Source organism: Alligator sinensis, unplaced genomic scaffold (assembly GCF_000455745.1).
Source record: "Alligator sinensis unplaced genomic scaffold, ASM45574v1 scaffold781_1, whole genome shotgun sequence".
NCBI classification, from domain to species: Eukaryota; Metazoa; Chordata; order Crocodylia; family Alligatoridae; genus Alligator; species Alligator sinensis.
In genome coordinates, this window is record NW_005841845.1 from 1,875,368 (window position 1) to 1,883,314 (window position 7,947).

The following is a 7,947-nucleotide window of genomic DNA, read 5'->3' on the forward strand; positions in this document are numbered from 1 at the left end:
ACCTCTGCTGGTGCTCAGGGTGCAGCGCCAGGCAGTAAAAAAGCCAGGCGATCCCGCTGGCTGTGGTATCGTGACCCTCAAACATGAACGTGTCCACCTCGGCTCGTACGTCCTCATCAGATAATCCAACTCCGTTTTCATCCTAACAAGCCAGGGATACTGTCAGTGGCAGAAATTCACCCAGGAATGGATGCTACGTGCAGTCATGCTGCTGGGCAAAGCTGTGATAAATGGGGCAATCATTAAGTTTTGGACTAATCAATTCAAGTAAGAATCCCAAGTTGCTCTGCTCGTTATAGCCCGCAAGGCCGCTGCGTTAGAAAGAGGCAGCACGTCCTTTCCATCCTGTACGCGCCGGGGAGAAGGGAACGATTGCCAGACTGCTGCCCGCAGCATATTTACCGAGGTTTCCTTCAATCCAGTCTCGAATGGGAAAGCCCCACTCCTCTTCCCCTTGTCCTTTTATGTCATGCTCAGCCAAAAGCCCCCAGTTCAGACAGCACTGTCCCATTATTCAACAGTTAGGCCGCCTGCCCGCAGGATTCCCCAGATTTCATTCGTGCCTTACCAGGGAACAAGCCCTCCACCTGGCTGTGTTTGGTGCAGACAAATCCCCATGATACTCACTTTGGCCTGGAGAAGGATGTCCAGAAAGTCCAAGTGACGCCTCTTCTGGATTTTTTCAAGTTCTTGCTCATCCTTGAGTGATTCCCTCCGCTCCTGGATCACCTTTTCTGTGTTAGATGGCAAGTAAAATACAGCTTTCAGCTGCAGCTGGGGAAGCATAGCAGTCTCCAAGACTTTCTAAATGCTTTCCAAATTGTGAGGCTCTTCTGACATGTGTATGATAGTGTTCACACTGTCCCAGATCCTAGAGGGACTCAAGTCCCTAACTCCCTCTGCCCTTCACCCTGTATTGCCTCAGTAAAAGTCTGGCAGAAAAGCATCATGCCAGGAGTAGGGATTTCCTTCCACCATGGCCCAACTTACTACATCTGCTACAAAGGCCCTGCTCATTGTTTTTTTTTTCCCACTGACCCAATTGACTGCACTCCAGAAACCACTGGGCATAATTCGATTTTGGGGAAAGGTCGCTGGCTCCAGGCCAGAGGTGTCATAGGCCATCATAGCAAGCTGGTATTTGAAGAAGGCTACTCATTAACTGATGTGAACTCTGATGTGAGTCTCAGTCCAGTTCCCGAGTGCTCATGTCCCAGGAAACACTATCACCTTTGGAAAGCACCTGGGCCTGCATATGAAGTGCAGCCTCAAGGCCAAGGAGTGTATGGGCCATGCTGTTGGAGCTACTCCCTCAAGCCTCAATGGAGTCCTTTCTGGACCAGGCTGGAGTCTTCCCCACACTAGCTCTGTGGGCTGCTAAACTCATATGAACCTTTGATGTTGGTCAGGTGGGACAGCTGGTGCTCTGGCAATGCTTGTTCCCTCCATAGAGCATGCTCCTCCAGCATCCGCATGCAATGCACCAAACATTCCCAACAATACAAGCTAGGGTGCAGAGAAATACCTGTGTGGAGGTGTGCAAATACGTGTGTGGAGGTGTGCAAGCTGCAGAGCAATACCTGTGTGGAGATGTGCAATCTGCAGAGAAATACGTGTGTGGAGGTGTGCAAGCTGCAGAGCAATACCTGTGTGGAGATGTGCAATCTGCAGAGAAATACGTGTGTGGAGGTGTGCAAGCTGCAGAGCAATACCTGTGTGGAGGTGTGCAATCTGTAGAGAAATACCTGTGTGGAGATGTGCAATCTGCAGAGAAATACGTGTGTGGAGGTGTGCAAGTTGCAGAGCAATATCTGTGTGGAGGTGTACAATCTGCAGAGCAGTACCTGTGTGGAGGTGTGCAAGCTGCAGAGCAATACCTGTGTGGAGGTGTGCAATCTGGCAGGCCTTCCTGAACTGGTAGCCTTGAGGACTGAGCCAATAGATGAAATCGCTGTGATACGGGAAGATTTGGAGCCTGTGATGCACCAAATAGGTGAGTTCGTAGACAGCTTGGGTGTAGGAATTGTTCCTGGGAGAAAACAGAATGGAGATGCCTTCATGAAATGATATACTGTAAGCTGTGATGCTCCTTGTACCTGTCTGGCAAATGCAACGGCCAACATCACCGACACTTAGTACCTGTCTATGAAGCAGCGCGCTGGTCTCAGAGGCTAAAAAACATCACCAAATGAAGCAGATCAGCTGTGTCTCCATGTACCGTGGGAAACAGCAGAAACACACCTCACCCCTTTGTCCTACCTGGTGATGCTGTGGGACACATGGCCACATGTGGTCCCAGCTCTTGAGGGACCTGGTCCTGCAAACCTCAGGTGTTCCCAGCAGGATCGGGGCCCCTCCAGCCCTGAGAGTGCCTGCCCAAACTTCCCTGCTTACCCAGATGCATCTCTGGGGACCCATTTGGGTAAACGAGGAAAGTTGGGGTTTCCCCACCTCCCCAGACACCCCCCCAGAGATCCTAGGGGTGGGTCTGGGTAAGCGTAACAGGGAGTTATACCACTATTACCGAGGGTAGGACACGGGACAGGATGGTACGGCTAGGTCCCTTTAAGACAAGGACTTTTAGAAGGGATGAAGGGCAAGCTGCAGACCTGCCCCTTCTGAGGGCTGCATGCTGCTAACGAGGATCTCCCGCAATGGTCAGGCTGGGGTTGGGAACTCAGCCCAGCTGGGCTGACTTCCCATCCCCAGCCCAATCGTAGGGCTGGGGAGGGGAACTGAGCCATTGGGCTCGGTTCCTTTCCCCAGCCTGATTGCAGCGCTTGGGAGGGGAACTGAGCCTCGGCAGGGAGGAAAACAGATACAGCACCCGACTGCAAAGTACACACCTGTCCATCTGACAGTTGCTCTGGTAACTGAAGGCGCATTTCATGATGCTGTCTAGAGTCATCAAACTGATGTCTTCAAAGAGCTCCATTGACTTGTCCTCTGTGATCTGTTGTTCCCATTTATCCTAATGCCAGACAGAGACAGAGGTCAGCAGGTGCATGTGGCAGGTTGGCTTCCAGCAACCTGCAAACTCCTGGCTGTAGGAGCCTGCAGGTTGGCAGGGACTACAGCCCAGCTAGGACAAGCAGGTTGGCAGCCCAGCTGTAGGCAGTAAGCACTGACTGCAGGCTGCCTAGGAGAAATGGACCAGCTGCAAAGAATAATTAGCTGGCCCACAGGAAGCTAAAAGCTCCTGGGGAGAGGAGACAAGCAGACAGAGAGGGAGAGGGTTGTTAGGCCAGTGGCTGCAACACTGGGCCAGGGACTTTCAGGTCTCTGATGTGGTGCTGCTGTCCCCAGCCCCTGAGTCAAAGACCATGTGAGGAGAAGGACTGTAGTGTGGAGAGAGCCGCAGGAAGCCAGAGGCACCTTCTCAAGGGCTGGAGAAAACTCAGGACTGTGAGTGATCCCTGTATGGGCTATGTTACATTAGGATATTGAGTGCTGGGGATGTTCCTGAGAGGCAAATGTGCCTGGGAAAATAAAGAACCGTGTGAAGGCAAAGACTGTTTGAGCTAAGCAAAAATCTCTGAACCTGCTGTGGTGCAGAAAGTCATAGCTCTGAAGTATCTGCATTGACCTTGCATTTTGAATATACATTGGTGACATCTTTAACTATTTCCTTGTTCTAGGCAACAAAAAAATGGGGGAATTCATTAGCTGCATTAAACATGAGAGATGCCAGTATGGAATAAAAGGAAGCCAGGAGTTCAACTTGGGGTGCTTGTACATGTGACAGGGGTTTAGTCCTTCGGGTTGCACTCTATGCCACCTAAATTGAGTTTTTAATTGAAACCTAGGGTTTTATTTTTCTGTCGCCCTATATGTGTCATTTTCCAGGTGGCTGCAAGTGCCTACTGAAGGCAGAAGCAGCAAGGGGCCCGATCTTTTTATTTTTTCCATAAGAACCTGCCAGCTTCTCCCATGGCCGGGGGCCATTAATCCATCAGCTTGCCCCCCAGCCAAATGAGGCAGGCAGTCTCTGTCCAAAAAAAAAGGATCAAGCCCCTTGCTGCTTCCGCTTTCAGCAGGTGCCAGAGCCCACCAGTACACCTGGGGCTGCCCAGGAACGGGCTGGCTTGCTCCTGGGGCAGCGCGGGGCGGGTGGCAGGAGCACAGCTGGGTGTGCTGGTGGCGGGAGATGCTGTCAGGGATGGTGTGCAAAGTACTGGAAGCCCGGGTAGGTTTCGGGGAAGTGGGATCGGGTACCTGCAAGCTTGGGCAGCACCTGCCCAGCTAGAGGAAAGGACCAGCCCCCACCCCTGCAGCTCAGGGGCTTCTCAGCCCACTAGCAGCTTGCTGCTCCCTGGCGCCAGGGCAGGAGGGGAGGCTCTACAACACAAAGGATCCGGCCCCTCACCATTTCTGCCTTCAACAGGCTCCTGTGGCCGGCAGGAGACCTGGGGTCGCCCAGGAATAAGTTGGCTTGCCCCTGGGGCAGCACAGCAAGGTGTCAGGAGGGGAGCTGGGTGTGCTGGCAGTGGGAGAAGGTGACGGGGACAGTGGATGGGGCACAGGACCCCCCTGGGTAGGCTGCTAGTGGGCCAGGTGCTTCCCCAGCTTGGAGGCGCCTGATCCAATGCTTCCCTGAGTGAAGTAGAAGCCATGTCCATAAAAGTGTCTATAAAACAGGAGCCATGACTGACCACACCAAGCCGTTCTCTTCCTATGCCCTACCTGTTTGCTCAAGCGAGGATGAGGAAACCCTAGAGCAATGGTTTTCAACCTTTTTTCATTTGTGGACTCCTAAAAGTTTTGAATGGAGGTGCGGACCTCTTTGGATTGTAAACGTGGGTATCCATGTACTTGTGATTGATCATAGTCATCTTTCGTGGATCCCTTAGACATTGACTATGGACCCCCAGGGGTCTGCGGACCACAGGTTGAAAACCACTGCCCTAGAGAATTGCTTCTCATCCGCTCCCAACCCCTACATCTAGGGCTGCAGAGGAGGGCAGGGTTTTGGATTCAACTCCTGTTTAGCCCCATGAAGGCAAGGGAGATTTTTGCCCTCCAGACTGAAAAGCTGCCATCAGTTTTCTCTCTTGCTGCAATATTCCACAGCACGGCAATAAGCGATTGTTAAACAAGAGTGAAAAGTTGGTCAGCATTTGGGGTTTTAAACCTCTGAGGAGTGGAATAATAGCTTTATAAGTGTTGGTGTGTCTAACTTTTCTTTTTGTAAATACAGCAGCTCCAGAGGCTGCTTTTGTTCCCAAACACCACGAGATTCCTTCTACTACTCCAATCAAAGTCCACATTAAGGAAATAAAGCTTTCCAGTCAAAGTATGTTACATGGCCCCTGTAGCCCCAACTCGCAGACGATGTAGATCTGTGACAGCTCCTCAACTCCAGATGCACACGTGCTTTCAGTGGTGAAGGTCCTTCATCCGATCCCTACTACGTCGTCCATTGCCTTCTCATTCTCACGGTACCAAAGCTTGTTTTTTCCCCTGGTCTCTGCTCTAAATCTACTTTGCTGCAGCTTGTAGTCATTGCTTCTTGTCATACCCTCTGCAGCAAGGGAGAATTATTATTCTCCCTCTTCGTTGCAGAAGTCTTTGAGATGTGAAGACTATCACGCTCCCCCTTCATTGCTTTTTCTACAGGCGAAACATGCCTAGTTCTCTGAACCCTTCCTCACACAGCTTCCAAGCCATTTATCACTTCATCACCTATCTCTGGACTGTCATTAACATTTTTACATCCTTCTTAACATGTGGAGACCAGAACTATGTACAAAACTGTAGGTGAGGCATAAACAGCACCAGGCTAAGTGGTATTATCACCTCCTGTCTTGCACCTAATGCTCCAATTGATACAGCCCAAAATGACTTTTGCTTTTTTTTTTTTTAAACAACTGTATCATATTGCTGATTCATGTTGAATCATAGGCCACCAAAACCCTAGGAGCCCCCAAAATGCTGCCACCCAGCCAGTTATCTCCCATTCTGTATTTAGGCTTCTGGTTATTCTTCCCTGTGGGAAGCACCTTACAGTGGTCTGTGTTGACCTCCATCCTGGAGTCCCTACCCCAGCTTTCCAACCTGTCAAGACCCCTCTGAACTCTACTCCCATCCTCCAAAGTGTTTGCAGTCTATCTCAGTTTTGTTTCATTTGCAGGTTTGCTCGGGAAGCTCTGTGCGCCAGCATCCAAATCATTAATGAATACATTGAATAGCACCGACCCAGGATAAACCCCGTAGAAACTGGCTACCATTCCATTCTTGATCCATTTATAATTACCCTTTGATTGCATTTAGTGAGCCAATTATCTGTCCACTTTGTAGCAATTTTATCAAGCCCGCATTTCTCCAGTTGGCTTCTAACATGAGCCCGGCAAGAATATTACGGTCCAATACTTTGTCTTGAACTCATCAGAAACAAAGATAGGATATTAATATACAGGATACCCGTGATAATTCCTACCAGCATCACTTTAGTAGAGTCTGCAACCAACGGCACGTAAGGTTTCAACAGATCGTAATGAAACCCCGGAGTTAGAAGTTTACGATGCTGGTACCACTTTGGACCATGTAAAACCAGTAATCCTTTCCCTGGGGAAACACAAGCAATTAAATTCAGATCTTCAAGATGACAGTCAAAGGGTTTTTCAGTGGCTTAGGTAAAGCTTTGATCTACAGTAACCAGATTGTTCTCCTTATCAAATTTCACCATGATTAGAGAGGTATATGTTCCAGGTGATGACTTTATTGTGGACACATGGCTTGCATGTAAAAAAATTGAGAACCTTTCTGAACTTTCACTCCTAACCTCAAGTAAAGTCCTCTGGCTAGTAAGGCTGAGATTACCTGTTCAAATTTGCAAGTGCTAATAGTAAATGTTGGTTGGTGTGAAGGTTATTCTCATGAGCTAAGGATCAATGCCACATGAAGGATTAATACCCTCGATCATGCACTGCTCAGACTTGCCATTAGAGGCCTGGTGAGTAGGGGCATGTCTGAGCCCCCATGCCTGGGCTGTCCCTGCTCAGGGGAGGAGGTCAGAGGGGGAGAAACATGGGCCTTATGTAAAGGTTAGTTATTTAGAAGCATTTTTATTGGACTGAAGTTAAATGAGAGAGGGAAAAAAAAATAAAGACTTTAGACTGGTGGTTTGAACCCTTTTTTTCATTTTTGGATCTCTAAAAAACATTGAATGGAGGGGCAGACCCCTTTGACTTGTAAGCATAGGTAGTCGTATACTTTTGATTGATTACAGTCATCTTTTGCAGACCCCTTAGGTGTAGTCTGCAGACCCTAGGGCAGGTTGAAAACCACTGCTCTAGACTCTTACTTCAATAAATCCTGGGGGGTGGGAGAAGGCTAAGTTCTGGGGGGCCCTACCCAAGCCCAAACCCAAACCCGAGCTAGCCTCATTTGGCTTGAGGCTGGGGGAGGCCAGAATAGGCTGCCAGGAGGGGTCCGCAGGAGGGGGAGGTGCAGGTCTGGTGGGCAATTGCAAGGGAGGTTGGGCGGGAGGGGGTCGGCACATGTCTGGGGGTGGGGCGGCAAGTGGGGGATGTGGAGCCTGCCTGCAATTCCCTCCTGGTGAAGGGGGCTGGTTTCGGCACCCTGAGTCCCTTGTCACCCCCACTGCCGGCTGGTATGGCAGCAAGCCAACCAGCCACCGAGCTCCCTGGCCCCTGTGGGGAAGCTGCAGACAGCTCCTGCCATCAGGCTGCAAGGCGGGGGGCTGGATCTGGCAACCTAAGACTCCGTCCTGCTTCCTGGCTGACATCCACCCACCCCTCCCAGGGACCGGGGCTCAAGCCTTGGCCAGAGCCAGTAGCACCCTCCTTCCTGTGGTCTTCCCAGCTGCTGCTTCAAGTTGAAAGGGGCAGTGTGGGTGGCTGCAGTTTTTCAGGGGAGTGGGGCAGGGCGCATGCCATGCAGGCTGCCTGGGGGGGGGGGGGGGGGCAGGGGGGGACCCCCCCCCCC

General features: G+C 50.8%; 1 pseudogene; it reads right to left on the reverse strand.

Moving 5' to 3' along the window:
• LOC102377937 overlaps positions 1-7,947 on the reverse strand; it is a 26,551-nt pseudogene that overhangs the window by 8,317 nt on the left and 10,287 nt on the right.